The sequence below is a fragment of the Mobula hypostoma genome, chromosome 6 (assembly GCF_963921235.1).
Source record: "Mobula hypostoma chromosome 6, sMobHyp1.1, whole genome shotgun sequence".
Lineage (NCBI taxonomy): Eukaryota > Metazoa > Chordata > Chondrichthyes > Myliobatiformes > Myliobatidae > Mobula > Mobula hypostoma.
Genome location: NC_086102.1, coordinates 72,427,572 through 72,455,276, shown reverse-complemented (window position 1 = coordinate 72,455,276; position 27,705 = coordinate 72,427,572). Strand labels below are relative to the sequence as shown.

Sequence of the window (27,705 nt, the reverse complement as noted above, 5' to 3'; positions counted from 1 at the left end):
TTATAGCCTTTTTAATCCATAACATTTTTATAGTGTGTGAGAATACAACAGGAAGAAAAGACTCCCAAGGTAGAGGAGAGAGTTTGATGATGGACATTTTACTGGTTTGAAAACAGGGTTTTTCCACAAGATTTTATGGGAGGACAGAGTTGTAATGGTTGAGAAAAAAAACTTTCAAACAACTTGAATAGTGATGACTGAATAATCGATTTAATAACTGGGAGGGAGTTAAGGAACTGATGGATTTTGGAGGGCATCTATAACTGTCAGAATTTGGTGTGTGAAGGAGAAATAAAGCTTTGGAAAGATTTGAAGAAGATAAAGATTTTTATTGGGTTATAGATGTGTTCTGAGAATTACACCAACTCCATTTGGGGAAAAGCAATTAAGTATTTTATGCATCAGAGGACATAGAGATTTTTTGAATAAGTTGGATTTGGTGGAGGTAGCTGAAGTCAGAACTGAGAGGAAAGTATTGCTGTAATTGACTGTATGATACAATATGTATTGGATGCAGATGAGGTGATCAGCTGTCTGTCAGAGCAGGCCATCTTGTGCAACATCTCTCAGTGTGCCCAACATCTGGAACATTCAAAAACTATTAAGAACAAAACCAGAAAATTGTATCATTTTTTCACAAGTTTTTATTCCTCTGGATAGTCTCCAGCATAATGACGTGAATGTGGAAATTACCAGATTCAGGTAATTCAGTCTACCGGAAAAGGCTGTCTCTCTCCCTCGTTCACCTTTCCCTTCTCCCCCATCTCCTGCCTAGACTTGTCATCCTCTGCAAGCGGCTTCAATCTGCCTGTAGCCACATACCATTCACCTGGCTTACTTCTAATTTGGTTCACTTTTCCTATCCTCTTCCTCAGCTCTCTTCATCTGTCCCCGTCTCGGTCCTTCCCCGCCCGTTCCCGTCTTGGTCTTTCCCCACCCGTTCCCATCTTGCCCCCTTCCTCACCCGTCCCCATCTCGCCCCTTCCCCGCCTGTCCTTGTCTGGCCCCTTCCCCGCCCGTCCCCGTCTCGGTCCTTCCCCACCTGTCCCCGTCTGTCACAATATTTTTATGTTTCCACCTTCTGCCTACCAGCCTTGGTCTCAGCCCACCCTCCCACTTCAATAACTTTGCCTGCATGTTCGGACCTGATGCAGGGTCTTGACCACGGCCATCACTTTACCTTCACGGATGCCATTCGACCTGCTGAGTTCATTCACTTTGTTAGTACTTTGATTGGGTCTGTATAAATATCATATCAACTTTTTAATGCCAATATTTTACCCTGATTGAGTCACATATTGAATCATTGATGTCTAGACATCAGCTGCAGTTGATCATGATTCTTCACTTCTGTGAGATTTTGATAGAAGAATTTTTCAAGACTGACAGTTTTTTGGATTTCATGGGATCAAAAGTTACAGGGATGGGGCAGAGAAATGAATTTGAGGCCAGTGATCATTACAGCTATAATCTTCCTGAATGATAGTGTGACAAGGGAGTATGATCTACTCCCCTCATTTCACACCCAGACGACATTTGTGGAATGGTAATAGTTTGGTGCAAGGATACTTATAAATTATTAACAATGATTTAGTCACCTATACACAGCTTGAGTAACTCCTTTTGATCTTAAAGTAAAATATGGTATACTTAGTGGCCACTTTCTAAGTACACCTGTACACCTGCTCATTAATGTAAATATCTGATCAACCAATCATGTAGCAAGCAACTCAATGCATAAAAGCTCGCAGATATGGTCAGGAGGTTCAGTTGGTGTTCATACCAAATATCAGATTTCGGAAAAATGTGATAACGTTGGCCATGTTAATTATGATAGTTAGTGCCAGGCAGAGTGGTACCTTAGAAACTGCTGATCTCCTAGCAAATTTATGCACAACAGAGGTTACAGAGAGTGGTGGAAAGAACAAAAATAAAATCCAGTGAGCCGCATTTCAGTGGTGAAAAAACACCTCGTTAATGATGGAGGTGAAGGAGAGAATGGTCAGACTAGTTCACACAGAGAGGAAGGCTGTAGTAGCTCAGATAACCACGTGTTACAACAGTGGTGTGCAGAAGAGCATCTCTGAATGTACAACACATTGAATCTTGAAGTGGATGGGCTACGGCAGCAGAAGACCACGCACATACACTCAGTAGCCACTTCATTAGGTGCAGGAAGTACCTACTAAAGTTGCCAGTGAGTAGATGTTTACATTATGCACAACAAACGTTATGTTGTTTTCTGACAATTATGAAAATTCACAGAATAAAAATGGGGGAGGCTTATTTGAACCGAGAATCTGCACTTGCTTTATTGGGTCTCTCTGTAATTAATTTTCATATTCTGCTAACAGATGTTTCACAGAAAACATTATCCCTACATTAATTCATTCACCTGTTGCTCTATTAGTGGCTTCTTCTTCATCCCTATTGTGGGATCCTAACATGTGATCACAGTAGATTAAAAGCTGTAAAAATTTAACATGATTTCCTTGCGCTTAAATGTAGTCCTTCAGATATGAAAACAGGTATTGTGATCCTTTCCTTATCCTCTAGACTGCTGTTTAATGACCTGAGTATGCGTACAAGAATGATCCGCTTCTTCATAAAGTATTAATGCGTCTTTCTCTATTCTGAGTTTTCTGATATTTAAGACAGACATGATTTCAAGTAATCTTCTCAAGAAATATTGTCCCAAGTGGAGAACTTCATTCAATTAGGAAAGGGTCCCATACTAAATTCTATTGTAAATGGGCTTTGGGAGCTAATATTCTGCTGCAGTTGATGAATATTTTAGCATTCGGCAACTACAATTTCTGTCATTAGGCATGATCTATCCCAACAAATCTGGTGACTTAATGGCTTTGTTTAAATTTTACCACTATCAAATAAATGAAGTTAGTGAATGCATTTAATATATAGGGAAATCAAAAGGTTTCTGTTGTATATCCAGCCAGTTACAAAGAAAGTTCAATGCTTTCAACCATCTGCCTTACTTTCTCTTGCCTCTTCTTTCACATGTTAGGGTGCCTCCATAATTGCACAAAGTTTTCCATGGGTTCTCCCTCAGAGGTGGGGCTTGGTTCTGGAATTCATGGAAATTCAAAGCAGATTATTAATTAAAAACCATAAGGAGGTCAAATATTTGGAAACTGTACACCTTGAACATTCTCAATTGCAGATCAAACGATTCCAGATTCTTTTAGCCTTGTGCTGTAGGTCTTTTCAGATGAAAAGGTCACGAGATTCTGCAGATGCTGGAAATCCAGAGTAACAATGGATTTCCTAGTGGACAACCATTTTAATTCCAGTCCTCACTCCCTATTCCAACCTGTCGGTGCATGGTCTCCTCCGCTGCCCTGACGAGGCTGTTTCAGGTTGGAGGAGCATTTCCTCTTATTATGTCTGGGTAGGCCCCAACCTGATGGCATGAACACCGATTTCTCTAACTTTTGGTAATTTTTCCTCCTCTTCCTTCCCTCTTCATCTATTCCCCACTCTGGCTCCCCTCACCTCTTCTCATCTCCTCATCTGCCTACCACCTTCCCCCAGTGCTCCTCTGATTTCTTTCATAATCCACTCCCCTATCTGATTCCTTCTTGTCTTTTCTTTACCTTTACCTTTTCTGCCTATTACCTCCCAGCTTCTCACTTCATCGTCCCTCCCCCACCCACCTGGCTTCACCTATCACCTTCCAGTTTGTATTCTTTCTTCCCCCCCACACCAACTTTTTCTGGTGTTTTCTTCCCTTACTTTCCAGTTCTGATGAAGGGTCTTGGCCCAAAACACCAACTGTCCGTAGATGCACCCTGACCTGCTGAGCTCCCCCAGCATTTTGTACTTTATACTTTATTGTCGCCAAACAATTGATACTAGAATGTACAATCATCACAGCGATATTTGATTCTGCGCTTCCCACTCCCTGGAGTACAAATCGATAGTAAATATTAAAAATTTAAATTATAAATCATAAATAGAAAATAGAAAATAAGGTAGTGCAAAAAAACCGAGAGTGTATGTGTTACTCCTTGCAGATGAATACCAGTTTCATACCATAGTATTTCAATGATTCACAATGCAGGGTCTTCCTGGGTTGACCTGACTCGCGAAAATCTGATTTTGACACAACTTCTCCCATATATTTTAAAGCATTTTCAAGATCGTAATATATAATAATGTTTCATGGTATTAATTAGTTATTGGATTGTGCTGTGTGATTATTAAATGAAGTTCAATGTTCATTTATTATCAAAGTATGTATGCAGTCTACAGCCCTGAGATTAGTCTTCCCCACAGACAGTCACGATACAAAGAAAACCATAAACCTGTTCAAAGAAAGACATCAAAACCCCACTGAGCAAAAAAAATTGCGCAGACAGCAAAAAAAAGAGCGAGAAACACAGAATATAAAACACCAAAGTCACCGACAAGTCATTGAAAGAGTCCATATTCAGTCCAGACCAGCCCAGTGCTGTGTCTTTGTTATCTGCTGGCACCATCTTCTATAGCCAAATAATTATAGGAAGTATAGGTAAAGCAGTACAGTATGTAAGCTACAATTCATGGGCATTTCTCATGTATGGAGAAATTGGCTGCCCAGCAGTTCTCAGGAATGGAACATCTACATCACCCAGGGATTGCCTGTACTCCAAAGACTACTACCTCTCCACAGGGTGGGTGCCAGCTGTTATCCTTCCAACAGTTGACCTCTCACCATTTGGCTAAACACCCTGAGCTTAAATTGGCTTTTCTCATTGCTACCACCACTTCTTCAGCATTTTCATACTCTTCAATCCTTCAATAATTCTAGCGCCTCTTTGCACATTGCATTGTTCTTGTGAAAAAAAGGTGTTACTAGGCATTTTTATGATTTATAATTGCTCTACTTCAAATTGGACATATCTATATTCACACATACTTTGAAACACATCTCTGGTTGCCATCACTTAATGTATTTGATGGTAGAGTCAGAGGTTATACCCTGTTTCTATAAATCATCCGGTTGAATTCAGTGAAATTGAATCTGGAGACAGAAATAATTTGTAGGCTCCACTCACAAAAAAAGAGAATATCTCCAGATGCTGGAGATCCAAACAACACACACAGGAACTCAGCAGGCCAGGCAGTGTCTATGGAAAAGAAATATAGTCAACGTTTCGGGCCGAGACTCTCTACGATAAGACTGAATTTGTAGGGTACAGTGTTTAAATGAGCTATTTTTTAAGGTGTAACATCAGATCATTGTGGCCAAAAAGTTCTATTCAAAAGGTTCAAAGGGACATCTAAACAAGCCTGATGCATTTTGGAAACAACTCCTGTGGACTAATGAAGTTAAAATAGAACTTTTTGGCCGCAATGAGCAAAGGTATGTTTGGAATAAAAAGGGTGCAGAATTTCATGAAAAGAACACCTCTCCAACTGTTAAGCACGGGGTGGATCGATCATGCTTTGGGCTTGTGCTGCAGCAAGTGACACGGGGAACATTTACTGGTAGAGGGAAGAATGAATTCAATTAAATACCAGCAAATTCTGGAAGCAAACATCACACCATCTGTAAAAAAAGCCGAAGATGAAAAGAGGATGGCTTCTACAATAGGATAATGAACCTAAACACACCTCAAAATCCACAATGGACTACCTCAAGAGGTGCAAGCTGAAGGTTTTGCCTGGCTTCACAGTCCCCTGACCTAAACATCATCGAGAATCTGGATAGACCTCAAAAGAGCAGTGCATGCAAGACGGCCCAAGAATCTCACAGAATTAGAGGCCTTTTGCAAGGAAGAATGGGTGAAAATCCCCCAAACAAGAACTGAAAGACCCTTAACTGGCTACGGAAAGCGTTTACAAGCTGTGATACTTGCCAAAGGGGGTGGTACTAAATACTGCCATGCAGGGTGCCCAAACTTTTGCTTTGGGCCCTTTTCTTTTTTTGTTATTTTGAAACTGTAAAAGATGGAAATAAAGAAGTTTTCTTGCTTAAGATATTAAAGAAATGTGTCATCTTTAACTTTATGTCTTTTGGAAATCAGTTCATCTTTTAGTCCTGACGAAGGGTCTCGGCCTGAAACGTCGACTGCGCCTCTTCCTAGAGATGCTGCCTGGCCTGCTGCGTTCACCAGCAACTTTGATGTGTGTTGCTTGAATTTCCAGCATCTGCAGAATTCCTGTTGTTTTCATCTTTTAGTCAGTTAGCTATTCACAGTAACAGGAATTTTGACCGGCGTGCCCAAACCTTTGCATGCCACTGTAAGTCTTTAATAAGTTGACGTGCCTGGGTCACACACTTTCATTATATTTATCAAAATGTTTAATTTAGTTTTCAGATCTTTTGCATCTTATTTGGGTTCATATTTCCTTTTACTACCTTTCCTTGTATCCTTTTATTCCTTTTGTGAGATCAGCTAAATTTCAACTTTTCATGCAGTACTTTTGTTTCTATTTAATGTAAGCTCTTATTTAATTTGTTGACCATGGTTTTGGGGAGCTGGGTCTGAAGGCCATCATATTTGGAGTGGCATAGTGGTGCAGCGTGTAGCTGTGGAATTCCATCCCGATTATTGGCGTTGAGTAAGTGGAGTTACATATTCTTTCTGTGTTACGTGTGTTTTCTCCATCTGCTGTGCTTTCCTCCTTTCATCCCTTCATCCCAGAAACATGCTGGTTGGTAGGACTGGATGTGTCGTTGATCATAAAATCTGGAAGGTGCGAGGGGGATAGAGGGAAAATAAAGAGGGATTAGTGCCGGATTAGTATAGATGAGAATGAAATGGTTGATGGAGACATAGGCATGTCGGGACTTGTCTGTGATGCAGGAGATTGCATGGGTTAATTAGCAAGGGCCAGTTTTTTTTAAAGTGGAGTTTGAGCAGAGCAGCCCCTGTGTGAGTGAGCAGTGGTAGAGTGGTCAGGCTTTAGCTCAACAGGCTTGAGTGAGAACAGCTGGAGGTTAGAATTTAAGTTTGAGAAGTTAGAGGCATAATAAGAGTAAGCAGGATGGTAGTGGAATGCTCCTCCTTTAAAATGTGGGATTTCAGGATACCTAATGGTCTGTCTCCCTGATGATTACATCTGCAGGAAGCACACCTAACCTCAACTCCTGACTGACAGGGTCAAGGAACTGGAGCTGGGCTGGATGCCCTCAGGACCGTCTGGTGTAGGCTTCAGATAATAGATGGGTGACCACCAGGGGAAGTGAGGGTAGTAAGCAGTCAGTGCAGGGTTCTCCTGTGGCCATTCTCCTCAGCGACAAGTATACCCCTTTGGATACTGCTGGTGGGGGTTGTCCTATCAGGGTAGAGTGGCACTGTGTCCAGCTCTGAGGCTCAGCAGGGAAGGGTAGAGTAAGGCAGAGCGACAGTGATAGGAGACTTGATAGTTAGGGGAGTGAACAGGAGATTCTGTGGTTGTGAAATGGAAGCCAGGATGTTGGGTTGCCTCCCAGGTGTCAGGGTCCAGGATATTTCAGCGGCTGCAGAAGGTTCTCAAGCGGGTATGTGAGCAGCCGGAGATTGTGGTAGAAAGGGGAAGAGGCCCTGTGCAGTAAGTATAGGAGTCAGGGAAGAGACTGAAGAGCAGGTCCTCGAAGGTAGTAATCTCTGGATTACTCCCAGTACCACGTGCTCGTCAGAGCAGGAATAGGATGGTACGGATGAATGAGTGGCTGAAGAATTGGTGCAGGGGATAGGATTTCAGATTGCTGGTTCATTGGGCTCTCTTTCGGGGAAGGTATAACCTGTATAAAAAGGACAGGTTACATCTAAACCCGAGGGGGACTGATAACTTTGCAAGTGGGCTTGCTAGAGTTGTTGAGGTGGGTTAAACTAAGCTGTCAGCAGGATGGAAACCTGAGTGATGGGGCTGAGGATGGGGCAGTTGGTATACAAGTCAGTGCAGTAGGTATACAAGTCAATGCAATTGGGATACAAGTCAGTGCAGTAGGTATACAAGTCAGTACAGTTGGTATACAAGTCAGTGCAGTTGGTATACAAGTCAGTGCAGTGAGACTGTGAGGAAGGACAGGCAGATGACAGGGCAGAATTGCAGTCAGTGGGATGAAGTGAAGTGTAACGTAGGGGTGAAAACAAAAAAGGTGGTGAATACAGGTCTGAAGGTATTATATTTGAATACACAGACTATAGGGAATAAGGTAGATGATCTTGTAGCACAGTTAGAGATTGACAGGTACAATGTTCTGGGCATCACTGAGAGGTAGCTGAAAGAAAGTCAGAGCTGGGAGATTCACATTCAAGGATACGTCTTGTATCGAAAGGACAGACAGGTGGGAAGAGGGGGTTGAGTGGCTCTGTTGGTTAAAAAAAAATGAAATCAAATCCTTAGGAAGAAGTGACAGCATCAGAAAATGTAGGAGCCTTGTGGGTAGAGTTAAGAAACTGCAAGAGTAAAAAGACTCTGATGGGAGTTATATACAGGCCAGGATTTGTGATAAGAATTAAAATGGGAAATAAAAAAGGTATGTAATAAGAGCAATATTATGATAGTCATGGGGGATGTCAAAATGCAGGTACATTGGGATAACCAGGTTGGTGCTGAATCCCTAAAGAGGGAATTTGTAGCATGTCTGTGAGATGGATTTTTAGAGTAGCATGTGGTTGAGGCCACTAGGGGAAAGGTGGTTCTGGAATAGGTTGTTGTGAAATAAATCAGATTTGATTAGGGAGCTTAAAGAAAAGCACCGTTAGGAGGAAGTGATCATAATATGACAGGATTCACCCTGCAGTTTGAGAGAGAGAAGCTAAGATCAAATATATCAGTATTAAAGTGAGCGAAAGGGAATTACAGAGGTATGAGAGAGGAGCTGGTCAAAGTTGATTGGAAAGGGACACGAGTAGAGTTGATGGCAGAGCAGCAACAGCTGGAGTTTCAGGGGGCAATTCATAAGGTGTAGGATAGATACATCCCAAAGATGAAGAAGTATTCTAAAGGGAGGATGAGGCAACCATGGCTGACAAGGGAAGTCAAAGACAGTATAAAAACAAAAGAGTGGGCATATAATAGAACAAAAATTAGTGGGAAGTGAGAGGATTGGGAAGCTTTTATAAACCAACAGAAGGCAACTGAAAAAAACATAGGGAGGGAAAAGATAAAATATCAAGGAGAACTAGTCAGAAATATCAAAGAGGATGCCAAAGGTTTTTTTGGATGTACAAAGACGAAAGAAGAGCCGCAAGTGGATATTTGACCGGTGGAAAATGATGCTGGAGAGGTAATAATGTATGACAAAGAAATAGCGGACGAACTTAATTAGCATTTTTCAGTCTTCACTGTGGAAGACAATAGTAGTATGCCTCATATTCTAGACTGTCAGGGGGCAGATGTGAGTGTTGTTGCTATTACTAAGGAGAAGGTGCTTGGGAAGCTGAAAAGTCTGAAGGTAGATAATTCACCTGGACCAGATGGACTGCACTCCAGGGTTCAGAATTTTGGAAGCTTTAATAATAATCTTTCAAGAATCACTAGATTCTGTAGTAGTTCTGGAGGATTAGAAAATTGCAAATGTCTCCCCACTCTTTTAGAAGGGAGGGAGGCAGAAGAAAAGAAATTATAGGCCAGTTAACCTGACTTCAGTAGTTAGGAAGATATTTGTTGTCTATTGTTATGAGGTTTCGGAGCACTTCGAGGCACGTGATGAACTAGGCTAACGTCAGCATAGTTTCCTTAAGGGGAAATCTTTCTGACAAATCTGTTGGAATTCTTTGAGGAAGTAACAGGTAGGCTAAACAAAGACATGTCAGTGGGTGTTGCTGATTTGGGTTTTCATAAGGCCTTTGACAAGGTGCCGCACAGGAAGCTGATTAAGATGATAAGAACTCATGCTATTGTAAGAAAGATGCTTGCATGGATAGAAGATTGGCTAACTGGCAGGAGGCAAAGAGTGGGAATAAATGGAGCCTATTCTGGTCAGCTGCCAGTGACAAGAGGTGCTCTGCAGATGTCAGCATTGGGACTGCTTCTTTTTATGTTACATGTCAACAATTTGGATGATGGACTTTGCAGATGATACAAAGATAGGTGGAGGGGCAGGAGGTGTGGAGGAAGCAGAGCATCTGAAGAAGGACAAGGACAGACTGGGAGAATGGGCAAAGAAGTGGCAGATGAAATAGAGTGTAGAGAAGTGTACGGTCATGTACTTTTGTAGAAGGAATAAAGGCATAGACTATTTTCTAAGTGGGGAGAATATTCAAATATCAGAGGTGCAAAGGGATTTGGGAGTTCTTGAGCAAAATTCCCTAAAGTTAACTTGCAGATTGAGTCAGTGGTAAGGAAGGCAAATGCAATGTTAGCATTCATTCTGAGAGGACTAGAATATTTCAGGAAGATGTGATGCTGAGGCTTTATAAGGCATTGGTCAGACCGCACTTGGAGTATTGTGAGCAGTTTTGTTCTCTTATCGATAAAATGATGTGCTGACATTTGAGAAGCTCCAGAGGAGGTCCACGAGAATGATTTCAAGAATGAAAGCGATAACATATGAGGAGCTTGATGGCCTTGGGCCTGTAGTCGTTGGAGTTTAGAAGAATGAAAGGAGTGCTGATTGAAACCTATGAAACATTGAAAGACCTAGTAGGAGTGGATGTGGAGAGGGTGTTCCTTATAGTCGGTGAGTTTAAGACCAAAGGGCACTGTCTCAGAACAGAGGGATGTCCATTTAGAACTGTGATGAAAAGAAATTTCTTTAGCTGGTGGGTGGTGAATTTGTGGAATTTATTACCACAGACGGCTGTAGAGGCCAAAAAAGTCATTGACTATCTTTAGAGCAGAGGTTGATTGGTTAGTCAGGACATCAAAGGTTATGGGGAAAAGGTAGAAGAATGGGGTTGAGAGGGATAATATCATCAGCCATGGTAGAATGGCGGAGCAGACTCAATGGGCTGAGTGATCTAACTGCCTCTATGTCTCGTGGTCTAAAAAAGAAAAGGGAGTACAGTCGGCCCTGCGTATCCGCGGGTTCCGCATCCGTAGATTCAACCAGCCGCAGATCAAAAATATCAATCGTGGATCGCAATGTTGGCGTCTGTACTAAACATGTACAGACTCTTTTTTCCTGTCATTATTCCCTAAACAATACAGTATAACAACTATTTACATAGCATTTACACTGCATTAGGTATTATAAGTAATCTAAAGATGATTTGAAGTATACGGGAGGATGTGCGTAGTTTATATGCAAATACTATGCCATTTTGTATAAGGGACTTGAGCATCTGCGGATTTTGGTATTCACGAGGGGTCCTGGAACTAATCCCCTGCGGATACTGAGGGACGACTGTAATGGTGATGGGAAACAAGGAAGTGGCTCAACAGCTTTTTGTTCCTTATGTAGCAGAAACAAAGTGTAATTATACTACTGGTTACATAACAGAAGTTCTGAAAATGGACTAATTCTCTGGATGTGATGGTCTGTATCCCTGTGGTCTAAGAAAAGTGGCTGGACAGACAGCAGACACAATGGCTGCAAGCTATCAAAATACCCTGAATAATGAATGGTTCCAGAAATATAACACTATTCCTCAAGATACTTCCCATCAAAATGACACACAGTGGTAGCCTCTATCAAGGTTGTGGCTCAGACTTGGTCTTTTTTTTAAGTTTGTAGGAATGCTTTTGGGGTCAGGGAGGGGATTTAGAGGCAGATTGGGGACAGAGATGTGGAGGAGTTAGAAGTTAGACCAGAGTCTAGGCCTTCACTTCATGCTTCACTTTGGAAGCCCAGTGACGTTGGCATGTGATGAAGGACATCTGCCGTCTAAGCCACAACTCCACGCTTGATGGCCAGTAATGTGGATGTGTGATGTCGGGCCAGCAAGTGCTGTGGACAGGGATCAGTGAAGACGAGAGTTGGTGGCCCACCAGGTCAGCGAGGCTCCCCAGTTCAGTGGATAACAGGATTCAATATTTATGTGAGCAGGGGGGCACGAGGTCTGCTGACTCCCAAGGTATGAGTCGGCGAGTCTGAACTCCCATCATCGGTGAGTCCAGGGCCTGAGGTCTGGAGTTTGGGGTACTATCACTGAAGGTCAATCAGATGACTGGAAGCTGAAGCCTGATGGATATACTGGGAGAGTCAGAGCCCAGTTGGATGCTAATCCACACACCCTCTGGAGGCTAGAGGCCCGGAGGTCTGTCCTGGGGTTGGAGGATGGTCTGTGTGGAAAGGGGATTCCTCACAGATGGTTCAAAATGCTTGTTGCATTTTGTTTCGTTGCATTCTGTGGTGTTCTGCTGAACATTGTTGACATGCTGTGTTGGTGCCAGAATGTGTTGCACCACTTGCACCGCACAATATTATGGGCCAAAGGGCCTCTTCCTGTGCTGTACTAATATGCTGCATCCACAGTTGGCGAGCGCAGGCAAACTGCGTACCAACTGTGCTGAAGTGAGGTTCATGGAATTTGATCATTGAGCCCTGGCATTTCTTGTGCAGCGGGAATCCTCGTTTCCCCATCCTGTCTGGTGCCTTCTAAAAATACAATTGCATGGGCAAACCTGGAACTCTATGTGAATGGAACAAATCCTTGTTCCTTCCAATTATCGACCTTTAACTGTGTTTGAAGAAATTGTAATTACAGTCGTAACATTTCCTGATTTACCATGCTAGTCACATCGTCAACAAAAATAAAACTTGCTTTGGATCATGTCGACTAATTGTGTCATTTTTTAAAAATGTTGCAATCACATCTTTACTTATGGATGCAAGCACATTATTAACAACATGTCAGGGAGCTAGTTTGCAATTCCCTTTTATCTCTACCCTCTTTTCTTGGGGAAACAGTGATACATTTTTGGAACCATTCCAGAATTTAGGGGAATTTGGTAGATTGCAACCATTGTGTCTGGTGTCTCTCCAGCCATCTCTGGGATATAGGCTGTCACGTCCAAGGAATTTGTCAGTCGTTACAACTTTTCTTTTCCCTAGTACTGTGATTAATTTTTGTGTCCTCTACCATAAGCAGAAAGCTGTTAAGCCACTCCCTTGCTACCCATCGCATTACACGTTTTCTCATGCACTTGTGTAAGGGTTTATATATTTCTTTATGCAATTACTCATATCTACTTTCCTACTTGTATCAGTGTCTCTTCCGAGCAGAAACATTCTTAAAAAGCAGTCTTTAATCAAAACCTATTAATACTCAGAAAAAAATTATGAAGCTAGATGTGAACAATTATAATCTGTGATCACTGTTTTATATGACTACATAAAATAATAAAATTATGTTTTTATAGTTAGAATTGCAGTTTGATAAGGAATGTGTTTTCGTTTTCAGAACATGAATTCTGTTATAATGCTTATAAATAAATCTGATTGATGGAACTGAAATTCATATTGAATTATATTTGGAATTTATTATAGTACATCATTTCAATTGTCTCATCTGGAGTCATAATTGAAACAGTGTCTAACCATTTTATGAACCATTCTAACAGATCAGCTTCTGAAAGTGAAAATAAATGGTGTATTTTATTTTCTTGAAGAAACAAGACATGAAGGGTATGCCAGCCGGTATCAATCACTATCTCGCAGCACACCCATCTCTTCCGTTCCAGCCTCTGCAGCTCAAACAAGTCTTTAATTGATTTTCTGAAATAGTGGAGAACAAATTCCCAGGTACAAGCTGTTCCTGGGTTAAAAGTTTTTATAGACATCCAGGAGTTGATTTTTTACTTAAGCCAGAAAATACACAAAATCACTCTGCACAGTAACTGGACCACCACCGTATTGTAATGAATGGTATAGATGAGGGGTGGTTAACATGAACACTACCCAGTCACAATATTACCAAATCGGTATGCCCCACTCTCAATAGCTGGTTTCTGTGGTCTTGTAGTTTTGCGTGTTACATTGTATTGTTGCATAAAAATCAATATAGAAGTGATTTCATATCTATTTCCAGAGCAGTTATCTGAAGTGTCCTCTCCAGGGGAAGACGTGTAAACTTATTTTTAATCCAAGGCTGGTTCCTGCTTGAATTTCTAATGTTTATAGGAGCCCATTCATTTATATGGGTGGCCATAAGTTGGGCATTTGTAACCCGTAGAGGACCTGTAGTAAAACTATATGCATATGTATTGAATTTTGGAGATAGATTAAATTAAAACTGCCTTCATTGTTCTTGGTAAGGGAGCCTCCAAGGGGAATTTCTGGTGTCTGATGGCATATCATGGACTCCTGTCGTGCCTCTATGAGCTGAAGGCTTTTGCTCTTATTAGTTTATTTCAGGGGTCCCCAACCTTTTTTTGCACCGCAGACTGGTTTAATATTGACAATACTCTTGCGGACTGGCTGATCGGTGGGGGGGGGTGGTATTCAAGTAGGGTTAAACTCACCTCAGCACGTCTTTTACAGACTGTAGGGTTGCCAACTTTCTCACTCCCAAATAAGGGGCAAAAGTAGCAGTCAAATCCTGGGACACTTTACCCCAGGAAAGACTACCATGACCATGAAGCCTTGCGCAGGCACCTGTGTGCACATGCGTGTTCATGCCGATTTTTTCTCCCAGAAATTGGTTTTGCCTTCATTTCGCGACTATACTGTACATACATTATTTCTACTTTTTATAGGCTGTGTATTTATCATATCATTCCTGCTTTTACTATATGTTAGTGCTACTTATTTTCGGTTTTATGTGTCATTTGATATGATTTGTTAGGTTATTTTTTGGGTCTGAGAACGCTCAAAAAATTTTCCCATATAAATTAATGGTAATTGCTTCTTCGCTTCACGCCATTTCAGCACGAAAGATTTCATAGGAACGCTCTACCTTAGCGGGGGAAATACGGAACAAACCAATTTAGCCCAATATACGGGATGTCCCGGCAAATACGGGACAGTTGGCAACCCTATGTTCAAGTTCAACAGTGTGTGACAGGGAATGAGGAAAGGTGCAGCTGACTCATATCGTTTCCTCACGGCCCAGTAGCACATGCTTTGCGGCCCGGTGGTTGGAGACTGCTGGGTTATTTGATAACGTTATTAATGTCAGCATATCAGTATCTGGAAGAACTTTGGATGCAAAACTGGGTAAAGTTGAGCACAATATTGCAACATACCAATGAAGTATCCTCATTATTGACCCCTCATTTAGGCATAAGTGGTTCTACTTGGTAGTTCTTTCAACCTTATTCCCACAAAACGAAGTAGGGTGATTTATAAACCAGATTTTAATTTTTAAATGAGTACTTTTTCTTTTCAGGGGTCTCCACAGTTCACTTAATCACAATAAAAATGGGGAGTTAAGCATGAATTTGAGTTTGGATGATGGTTATAGGATAAATGGGTTAGAATGGAAATTAATGATAAGGCTTAGGGTGTTTTTTTAAAGGCATGGAGAAAAATGGCAAAATGGAGCAAGATGTAGCACCCAAAAGCAACAGATTGTTGGCTGAACAAGCAGCAGCCGTTGTCGATACGGACTGAGAAATTTAGGGAAGTGGATGATCTAAGGAATGTGAGGCAGGACGAGGTGACTACAGTAGAGTAGTAGTAGACTACACTGGAGAAGTCTTGTCTTATGATTTTGAAGGTGGATGAAGGTGAAGGTGCTGCATTTTTTAATTAATGGAACAGGTTTAGAAAACAAACTAATAAAGGTAAAGGCATCCGTTAGTTAGACCATGGATCTGCACCTGGAAAGTCTTCACTCTGCAGGGCGCAGGCCTGGGCAAGGTTGTATGGAAGACCAGCAGTTGCCCATGCTGCAAGTCTCCCCTCTCCACGACACCAATGTTGTGGCCACAGCTTGGCACCAGTGTCGTCGCAGAGCAATGTGTGATTAAGTGCCTTGCTCAAGGACACAACGCATGTTGCCTTGGCTGGGGCTTGAACTGACGACCTTCAGGTTGCTAGTCCAGTGCCTTAACCACTTGGCCACGTGCCCACACAGAAAACAAACTAGAATACTGGAATTTGAGAGGATAACTTGGCTTCTCAATCAGTTGACATTTTTCATTACTCGACCTAACCAAGTGTACAGTTTTATGAGCTGGGAGCTTGCCGTGTTTGAGTGGCACGGAGATTAGTAGTTCTGTTAACACATCTCTCTGGTATGGATATCCTTGATCTGTTTGCTACCTTCACACAGTACAGCTGCAGTGATTAATTGCCTCATGTTTGGACATATATTTCCAGTTTTTCATTATACATTGGACCTCTGACTGTTGTGGATAAGCTCTGTTCAGGAGCAGTTATTATCTCTCTATCATCAGGCTCTTGAACTAAAGGGGATAACTTCACTCAATTCCACTCAGCCCAACACTGAACTGTTTCCTCAACCTATGCATTCACTTTCATGGACTCTTCATCTCATGTTCTTGGTATTTATTGCTTTTTTATTTGTTGTTATTATTATTATTATCTTTTATTTTCTTTTTGTATTTGCACAATTTGGTGTCTTTTGCACATGGGTTGTTTGTCCAATCACAAACGAGAAAATCTGCAGATGCTGCAAATCCAAGCAACACACGCAAAATGCTGGAGGAACTCAGCAGGCCAGGCAGCATTTATGGAAAAAAGTAAGCAGTCGACGTTTTGGGCCGAGACCCTTCAGCAGGCAAGGGTCTCGGCCCTAAGTGTCAACTGTACTCTTTTCCATAGATGCTGCCTGGCATGCTGAGCTCCCCCAACATTTTGTGTGTGTTGCTTGAGTTGTTTGTCCATCTTGTTTGCGGTCTTCCATTGATTCCATTGTGTTTCTTCGTATTTACTGTGAGTGCCTGCAAGAGGATGAATCACAGGGTCATATATGGTGATGTATGTACTTTGATAATCAATCTACTTAGAATTTTGATCCTCTGATTGTCCAGTAAAACAGCACATTTGTACCTGGAACAGAATTCAATTAAATCGTCTTTTTGAAAGTATAACTAGCATTAAAAATAACACAGTCAACAAAAAAGAGTGTTGAATTTGACAGAGTGGAACCAAATCTTGAGAGGAAATCTCGATGGAAAAGCACGTACTCATATGAATTAGGAGTCAGTGTAGTGCACTGACTCTTGAACCTCCTTTGCCATTCAGTAGTATTAAGGCTAATTTCAACTCTGCATTTTACTTTGCCCAGATAACCTTTAACCCAGTCCTTATCTAGGTTGTACTCACCGCGGAGGCTGCCTGTAATTTTTGTTTTGATTTTCAATTCAAAGTGCTAATTTTGTGGGTTTCTTTGCTAAACTATGCAAATTCTCTGGTTTTGCCATCTTTCTCCATTAATATACCCATGACCATCAGTAGAATGGAGAATGAAGGAGTTGGTGGACCTCATGATATTATTAACAGTGAGTTGGAAATTGGAGGATTCAGTGATTATTCCGTAGCCCGAATAGCTAACAGAAAATGGACTAACACAGATGCTGTAAACTGGAGCCAAAATGCTAACTGCCGAAGGAATTCGGCAGATTACGCAGCATTTGTAGAGGCAGAGATCTGGTCAGTGTTCTGAGTGGAGACCCTGCATCAGGATGGAAAATAACTGTTTGTGCCAAGCTATTAAATGAAAATAATGAAAAGAAAGTATTCTCTGTTCAATCAACACACATAAAAGTTGCTGGTGAATGCAGCAGGCCAGGCAGCATCTCTAGGAAGAGGTGCAGTCGACGTTTCAGGCCGAGACCCTTCGTCAGGACTGTTGTTTGCGTTTAAATTCTCTGTTCAATGATTGATCAACATCAAATGTGTACTTTCAAGTGGATTATTATCTGAGGAATTGGCTCTGTTAAAAGCTTTAATGTTGTTAGTCCGATTTTATTTGCGAAGTAGTTTGACATTTGTGATATCAGCTTGAATATATTACCAAAGATAATGTTACAAGGTTTAGTAAGACCAACAGACAAAGCTGGTTATTCAGAGTAATGAGGGGGAACATCATCTCAAAGTGATTCACAGAAGTTAAATGTCATTAAGGATTAGTTATCTGGAGATGCTGTTAAAATCCAAAGTAATTTTATTCATTCTAATGAAATTTAAGAAACTGAAAATTGAAACAAGATAGACTATCTAGAGGGGTGGAAATGAAATATAGTAAGTCATGGAATTATTCCTCAGTTACAGAATTTTATCACACATGATGTTAAAGAGGAGAAAAAAGATTCTTGGTAAGGTGTGGGAGAGGAATCCTTTCACTGGGAAGCCAACAATGATGACTCAGTACAATAATGGACTTTATTGTAACATACAGTAGGTCTCTGTAGCCCTAGTAATGGCTTTATGTGTTTCAGCTGATATTGCATCATCTTATGAGCAGCTATTCACACTGTTAGGAAAGTGGTTTAGTAAATTAATGCAGACTGATCGTATAGCCACAAAGAAAAGAACTTGCAGTTTGAAAAAGAGTAAAGTTAACAATTCAGATTGACATTTCCAATATAAATTACAGGCAGTATCTGTTGAAAGTTCAGAGTAAATTTATTATCAAAGTACATATATGTCACGATATACAACCCTGAGATTTGTTTTCTTGCAGGCATACTCAGTAAATTCAAGAACCATAATAGAATCAATGTGAAAGACCGCACCCAACAGGATGGACAAACAACCAATGTGCAAAAGACAACAGACAGTGCAAATACAAAAAAAAAGAATAAATAATTAAGCAATAAATAGCAAGAACATGAGATGAAAACTCCTTGACAGTGAGTCCATAGGTTTTGGGAACAGTTCAGTGATGGGGTGAGTGAAGTTATCCCCTTTTGTTTAAGAGGCTGATGGTTAATGGATAATAACTGTTCCTGAACCTGGTGGTGTGAGTCCTGAGGCTCCTGTACTTCCTGATCGCAGCAGTGAGAAGAGAGCATGGTCAGGGTGGTGGGGGCCCCTGATGATGAAAGCTGCTTTCCTGCAACAGCGCTCTGTGTAGATGTGCTCAATGGTTTTTCAGATTCTTACCCTTTCATCACAAAATGTTCAACGAAATGTCATCAGTTTTGTTCCTATCATCATGGATGCTGCCTAAGTAGCTGAAAATTTCCAGCATTCAGATTGAGATGCTGAAAGCTCAAGATGATTAGCACAGGGTTAAGAAGATTAGAGAGTTAAGTATGTGGCTCAAGGATTGGTGTGGGAGAAGTGGGTTTGAATTCATGGGAAACTGGCATCAATATTAGGGAAGGAGGGAGCTGTTCCATTGGGACGGACTCCACCTGAACCGTGATGGGACCTGGATCCTGGTGAATTGCATAACTCGGGTTGTGGATAGGGCTTTAAACTAAACAGCAGGGCAGTGCGTTTGACAGATTGGAGATGTATGGATAAAGTAAAAGAGAAAAGTATGGATAAAGATAAAGTAAAAGTTAAAAAAGATTGGGACAACTTTAAAAGCAACAAAGAACCACTAGGCGAGCAATAAAGAAAAGGAAATGAGATTATGAAAATAAACTAGCACAAAATATAAAAACGGATAGTAAAAGCTTTTATAATTATATATTGCGGAAAAGGGTGGCTAAAGTGAATGTAAGTCCCTTGGAGGACAAGAACAGGGAATTGATATTGGGTAATGAGGAAGTGACAGAGGCTTAAAGTGAATATTTTGTGTTGGTTTTCATGATAGGGGACACTTCTAACATGGGGGGGAGGAGAGAGAGACAGAGACAGAGACAGAGGGAGAGACAGAGACAAAGAGAGAGACAGAGATATATATCTATATATACATATATAGAGATGTTATGGATGTGATGGGAGGTGAGGACCTCGTTACAATAGCTATCACTAAAGAGGTAGTGCTGAGCAATCTTGTGGGCCTAAAGATAGACAAGTCCCCTGGTCCTGATGGAATGCATCCCAGGGTAATGAAAGAAATGGCAGAGGTTATAGCTGAGGCTTAGGTGATAATTTACCAAAATTCTCTGAACTCTGGGCCGGTCCAGGCGGATTGGAAAACGGCAAATGTCACGACACTGTTCAAAAAGGATGTAGGCAAAAGGCGGTTAATTACACGCCACTTAGTTAGCATCAGTAGTTGGGAAAATTTTGAAGCTATCATTAAAGGAGAAATAGAGAGGCACCTGGAAAGAAATGGATCCATCAGGCAGCCACAGCGTGGATTCAGCAAAGGCAGGTCCTGTAGGGGAGATAGATATATCTATCTATCTATTTATCTCTGCGTCTGAACCCCACCTCCTGTCTCAAAGCCCCCGTCTCTCCCCCCCCACACAAAAATGGTACAAAAACATCCAGTAAGTGCTGGTTCTATGGGTGAAAGTGCCTTGTTAGTGAGAGAGGTTAGAGGAGAATGGTCAAACCGGTTCAAGCTGACAGGAAGCAGTCAGTAACTCAAATAACCCCATATTGTAACAGTGGTGTGCAGAAGAGCATCTCTGAAAGCAAAACAGACCAATCCTTGAAATTGATGGGCTCCCACAGCAGAAGACCATAAACATACACAGTGGCCACTTTATAAGGCACAGGAGTACCTCAAAATGGCCACTGACTGTATATTATCATTAACATATTCTACCTTGAGATTAATTTTATTGCAGGCATTTACAGGAAAAATATCAAAAGTACAATGGAATTTATGAAAAATCTGTACATCAACAATGACTGACAAACAACCAGTGTGCAAAAGGAAACGAATTGTGCAAATAAAAAATAATACCAAGACCACGAGTTGTAAGAGTCCTTGAAAGTGAGTCTGTAGGTCAAATAATCAGTTTAGAGCTGAGGTGAGTGAAGTTATCCGAGCCAGTTCAGGAGCCTGATGGTTGTCAGTAATCATTGTTCCGGAACCTGACGGTGTGCCTAAGGCTTCTGTAGCCCTGCTCAATGGTAGTAGCAAGAAGAGAGTGTGTGTGGTCTGGATGGCAGGGACCTTGATGGTGGATGCTGCTTTCTTGTGGCAGTGCTCTTTATAAATGTGTTCAATGGTGGGGAGGGTTTTGCCTGTGATTAAGTAAGCTATAGCCACCACTTTATGTAGTCTTATCTGTTCTTGGGCACTAGAAGTTTGTCAAAGTTTTTGGGGACGTACTGAATCTATGCAATCTTCTAAGAAAGTAAAGTGTAATTGAGTCATCTTTTTGATTTCACCTGTGTGCTGGCTCCTGGACAGATCCTCTAACATGTTAAGGCCAAGGAGTTTAAATCTATTGAGCCTCTCCACCTCTGATCCCCTCATGATGACTGGCTCATGGACCCCTTCTTTAGCCAGTAATCAACTCATTGGTTTTGTTGACGTTGAATGAGAGGTGGTTGTGGTACCACTCGAACAGATTCTCAGTCCCCGTCCTGCATGCCAATTTGTCACCACCTTTGATTCAGCCAACAACGGTGGTCCCGGTACTTAGCCCTTGTGTAGATCCTGCAACAGGGTCAGCACCCTGTTCATCATCATAATGTCAGCACCCTAGGGATGGCAGAACTGGTGAATTTTGCTGAGCTCTTGATCACCCAGCTTGGAACATCTAATGGTGACGTGGTGCCCATGCTTCTTGCCATAGGAGTGACGGCAGCTGAGACAGATACGAAGCCTGTACTCAGTGAACTATACTCTGTGACTAACGACCTGAAACTGGATACCCTTTTCATCAGTGCCTGTGACTTCAAACAGGCCAACTCCAAGAGTGGTACCACAGTACTACCTCCATATCTCCTGTCCCACCAGGATCCCAAACACCCTCAACTATTGCTAAGCTACTATTAAAGAGGCTTACTGAGCCACCCCCATTCACATTTTGGTAAATCAGACCACGGGCTTTGCTCTTACTCCTGCATATAAACAGAGGCTGAAACATGAAGATTTGGTACTGAAAATCTTAGTGCTGGTCTGAAGAAATAGATCCCTTCCTACCTATGTTCCTGACACTTCTCACACTCTTTAACTTTTTGATGATTTTAAGTTCCCTGGCCCCCACCGCTTTATTTTCACCATGGATGTCCAGTCCCTATATACTTCCATCCCCCATCAGGAAGGTCTCAAAGCTGTCCGCTTCTTTTTGGATTCCAGACCTAATCAGTTCCCCTCTACCACCACTCTGCTCCATCTAGCGGTATTAGTCCTTACTCTTAATAATTTCTCCTTTGGCTCCTTCCACTTCCTCCAAACTAAAGGTGTAGCTATGGGCACCCGTATGGGTCCAAGCTATGCCTGCCTTTTTGTTGGCTATGTGGAACAATCTATGTTCTGTGCCTATTCTGGTATCTGTCCCCCACTTTTCCTTCGCTACATCGACAACTGCATTGGCGCTGCTTCCTGCACACATGCTGAGCTCATTGACTTTATTAACTTTGCCCCCAACTTTCACCCTGCCATCAAGTTTACCTGGTCCATTTCCGACACCTTCCTCACCTTTCTAGATCTTTCTGTCTCTATCTCTGGAGACAGCTTATCTGCTGATGTCTAATATAAGCCTACTGACTCTCACAGCTATCTGGACTATTCCTCTTCTCACCCTGTCTCTTGCAAAAATGCCACCCCTTCTCGCAATTCCTCCGTCTCCGCCGCATCTGCTCTCAGGATGAGGCTTTTTATTCCAGGATGAGGGAGATGTCTTCCTTTTTTAAAGAAAGGAGCTTCCCTTCCTCCACCATCAACTCTGCTCTCAAACGCTTCTCCCCCATTTCACGCACATCTGCTCTCACTCCATCCTCCCGCCACCCCGCTAGGAATAGGGTTCCCCTGGTCCTCACCTACCATCCCACCAGCCTCCGGGTCCAACGTATTATTCTCCGTAACTTCCGCTACCTCCAACGGGATCCCACCACCAAGCACATCTTTCCCTCCCCCCCCCCCGCTTTCCGCAGGGATCGCTCCCTACGCGACTCCCTTGTCCATTCGTTCCCCCATCCCTCCCCACTGATCTCCCTCCTGGCACTTATCCTTGTAAGCGGAACAAGTGCTACACATGCTCTTACACTTCCTCCCTTACCACCATTCAGGGCCCCAGATAGTCCTTCCAGGTGAGGCGACACTTCACCTGTGAGTTGGCTGGGGTGTTATACTGCGTCCAGTGCTCCTGATGTGGCCTTCTATATATTGGCAAGACCCGATGCAGACTGGGAGATCATTTTGCTGAACACCTACGCTCTGTCCGCCAGAGAAAGCAGGATCTCCCAGTGCCCACACATTATAATTCCACATCCCATTCCCATTCTGATATGTCTATCCACGGCCTCTTTTACTGTAAAAATGAAGCCACACTCAGGTTAGAGGAACAACACCTTATATTCTGTCTGGGTAGCCTCCAACCTGATGGCATGAACATTGACTTCTCTAACTTCCGCTAATGCCCCACCTCCCCCTCGTACCCCATCCGTTATTTTTTTATATACACACAATCTTTCTCTCACTCTCCTTTTTCTCCCTCTGCCCTCTCACTATACCCCTTGCCCATCCTCTGGATTTTCCCCCCCCTCTCCCTTTTCCTTCTCCCTGGGCCTCCTGTCCCATGATCCTCTCATATCCCTTTTGCCAATCACCTGTCCAGCTCTTGGCTCCATCCCTCCCCCTCCTGTCTTCTCCTATCATTTTGGATCTCCCCCTCCCCCTCCCACTTTCAAATCTCTTACTAGCTCTTCCTTCAGTTCGTCCTGATGAAGGGTCTCAGCCTGAAACGTCGACTGTACCTCTTCCTAGAGATGCTGCCTGGCCTGCTGCGTTCACCAGCAACTTTGATGTGCGTTGCTTGAGCATCTGTGTGATTAGACTCAATTGCTAGCTTAGCTGAGTATGTCACTACTATCACAGACTTTAGCAGCAAAAATGTTGAAGACTGTGTACCAAAGAGGACTTGAATGCACCTGAATCTACGGTCACTGTCACAGACACAAGATTAGTCATCCGGAGAGTGAACTGACAGAAAGCATCTGGCATGGATGGTGTCCTTCGATCCTCTGTAGATCAGCTGGCAGGGTATTTGCAAAGGTTTTTAGCTTCCCTGTGCTTCAGGCTGTGGTGACCACTATCAACTCAGTACTTGACAAAAACAAGATAACATGCCTTACGACTACCACTCCTGACGAAGTCCTGACGAAGGGTCTCGGCCTGAAACGTCGACTGCGCCTCTTCCTATAGATGCTGCTTGGCCTGCTGCGTTCACCAGCAACTTTGATGTATGTTGCTTGAATTTCCAGCATCTGCAGAATTCCTGTTGTTTACGACTACCACTCTAGCTTTTCAGACAACCTCATCCCACTGCAGTTTGCCAACTACTGAATCAGATCCCTGGCCATACACCCGTCCCCAGAGCATCTGGACAGTAAAGGTACCCACATCAGACCATTGTTTATTGGTGATTATTCTAAACACTGGTGATCCTTAAGGTTGTATCCTCAGCCCCCTACTCTACTTTCTGTACAGTCATGACTGCTTGATCAGATTCTGCTCAAGCTCCATCTACAAGTTTGCAGATGCCTTCGTAGTGGGCCACATCTCAAATAATGAGTTGGAGTACAGGAAGGAAACAGGGAGCTTAGTGACAGGGTGTCATGACAACAGCCTTTCCCTCAATGTCAGCAAAACAAAAGAGCTGGTCATTGACTTCAGGAAGGGGGTGGTGCACATGCTCCTGTCTTCCTGAATGGTGTTGAGGTTGGGAGGGTTGAGAGCTTCACATTCCAAAGTGTGGACATCACCAAGAGCTTGTCCTGGTCCAACCATGTTGATGTCACAGTCAAGAAAACTCACCAATGTCTTCACTTCCTCAGGAAGCTAAGAAATTTGGCATGTTCTCACTGATACTCACCTTTTTTATAGCACTCTAGCTGGATGCGTAACAGCTTAATATGGCAACAACTTTCCATGTAACTGCAAGAAACTGCAGAGTTGTGGACACAGCCCGGCACATCATTAGAACCAAACTCCTCTCTAAGGACTCTGTCTGTCTCAGTAAAGCAGCATAATCAAAGACCATATCCACCCCCAACACTCTCTCTTCTCCCTTTCCTGTTGGGAAGAAGATGTAAAAGGTTGATAGCATGTACTACCAGGCTCAAGGACAGTTAAATCCCATTGCTTAAGAACTTTTACTTTGACCTCCTGTATGATAAGATGGACTCTTGACCTCACGATCTACTGTACCTCCTTATGAATTTGTAGTTTATAACTTACTTGCACTGCAGAGCACATTACATGAAGCAACTGGGCTTCAGGCACTGGGACCTGTGCTCCAGTCTCAGCACCAGCCTGCTGGCCACTGACAGCTGGTTCATGTAACTCATAAGCACAAAAGGTTCTGCAGATGCTGGGAATCTTGAACAACACACACACAATGTTGCAGGAACTCAGCAAGTCAGGCAGCATCTATGGAAGGGAATAAACAGTCAATGTTTTGGGCCGAGGCACTTCATCAGGACGGGAAAAGAAGGGGGCAGAAACCAGACTAAGGATGTGGAAGGGGGAAGGAATACAAGCTATCAGTGATAGGTGAGACAAGGAGAGGGGGACGTTGGGTGTGTGAGGGGTGGGGGATGAAGTGAGAAGCTGGAAGGGACAAGTGGAAGAGGTAAAAGCTTAAGAGAAAAAATCTAAAAGGAGAGTACAGTGGACCATGGAAGGAAGGGAAGGAGGAGAGAAACCAGAGAGGTGATGGGCAGGGGAGCAGAAGAGAAGGTATGAGAGGGTAGCAAGAATGGGGAATGGGAAACAAGAGAAGGAGGGATTGGGGATATATTACCAGAAGTTGGAGAAATCAACATTTACGCCACCAGGTTTGAGGCTACCCAGACAGGATATGAAGTGTTGCTTCTCCAACCTGAGTTTGGCCTCATCAATGCAGTAGAGGATGCCTTGAACAGAGATGTCAGGATGGGAATAGAAACTCAAATTGAGATGGGCAACCACAGAGAACCTTCGTAGTGACAAGGGCAGAAGATCAGACACACAGCGTCTGACTTGAGGTAATTCCCTAAAAGTGATGTCACAGGTAGTTCAGGTAGGGAAGAAGGCATTTGTAATATTGGTCTTCATCAGTTAGGGCAATGAATACTGCCTCTGGGGCATTATGTACAAGATATTGGTGTTCTCACACCCAAAATATGGTTACCCCATTATTGGAAATATATCTTTAAGTTGAAAAGAGTGCTAAGATGATTTAGAAACATAGAAATATTGAAAACCTACAGCACAATATAGGCCCTTCAGCCCACAAAGTTGTGCCAAACATGTCCCTACTTTAGAAATTACTAGGCTTACCTATAGCCCTCTATTTTTCAAAGCTCCATGTACCTATCCAAAAGTCTCTGAAAAGACCCTATCATATCCGCCTCCACCACCGTTGCCAGCAGCCCATTCCACGCACTCACCACTCTCGGAGTAAAAAACTTACCCCTGACATCTCCTCTGTACCTACTCCCCAGAACCTTAAACCTGTGTCCTCTTGTGACAACCATTTCAGCCCTGGGAAAAAGCCTCTGACTATCCACACAATCAATGCCTCTCATCATCTTATACACCTCTATCAGGTCACCTCTCATCCTCCGTCACTCGAAGGAGAAAAGGCTGAGTTCGCTCAACCTATTCTCATAAGGCATGTTCCCCAATCCAGGCAACATCCTTGTAAATCTCCTCTGCACCCTTTCTATGGCTTCCACATCCTTCCTGTAGTGAGGCAACTAGAACTGAGCACAGTATTCCAAATGAGGTCTGACCAGGGTCCTATATAGTTGCAACATTACCTCTCGGCTTCAAAATTTAATTCCACGATTGATGAAGGCCAATACACCGTATGCTTTCTTAACCACAGAGTCAACCTGTGCAGCTGCTTTGAGCGTCCCATGGACTCAGACCCCAAGATCTCTGATCCTCCACACTGCCAAGAGTCTTACCACTAATACTATATTCTGCCAACATATTTGACCTACCAAAATGAACCACCTCACACTTATCTGGGTTGAGATTTACAAGAATGTTGCCAGGACTTGAGATATAAGGAGGCAGGTTAGGATGTATCTTTGGGGTGACCTAATGGAATTTTACCAAATCATGACAGGCACAGGTAGGATTAAGGCACATTTTTTCTCAAGGTGAAGGGAATGGGAAAAAATAGAGGGTGTACTGTAAGTTTCAGGTGAGAGGACAAGGAATTAAGTTAAATGTGACCTGAGGGGCAATCTGTGCATTGAAAGGGTGGTGCAAAGGAAGTGGTTGGTGCAGGTATGAAACAATATTTAAAAGACAGGTATGTGGACCGGAAAGATTCACGGTGAATCTTGTGTATATGGGATCTTGGCTGGAATGGATGAATCAGGCCAAAAGACCTGTTTCCATGCTTACCCTTTGACTCTGTCACCCCCAACGCACTTCTGACCCCCAAATTGTACTGTGTGTGTGTGTGGAAACTATTTGTTTTGAACTGTGGCATTTTATATGTCTTTACAACTGGTTGAGGCTCACTCTTCCTTAACACTTCTTATTATTAAGAATAAAAATGACTTATTATTCTTTGAAGGAGCAAGTGAGAGGGTGACCTAGTTGCAGGGCGGGAGCCACTTGAAAACAGCGAGTCTTGTCAGGAGTGAGTTTTATTTGAGCCAATAAAACGAAGCAAGGTGCAAAAGAAGTGGCCATTGTAGAGTGACCAGGGTTAGAGTGGTCAGGTTTTGGCTCAACAGGCTTCGGTGAGCACAGGCACAGGCAAAGGCTAAAGTCATTTGTTTTCGATTGTGGAACTTGGGTTTGAGAGGTTAGAGCCAAGGTATAATAAGTTCAGTGAGAAAAGGCTGAGTAAATGACCCAGGTGAGTGTGGAACTCAAATGTTTCAGA

General features: G+C 42.7%; 1 protein-coding gene across 5 annotated transcripts in view; it reads left to right on the top strand.

Moving 5' to 3' along the window:
- cnksr2a (connector enhancer of kinase suppressor of Ras 2a) overlaps positions 1-27,705 on the top strand; it is a 554,785-nt gene that overhangs the window by 213,523 nt on the left and 313,557 nt on the right. The gene's annotated exons all lie outside the window — the stretch shown is intronic.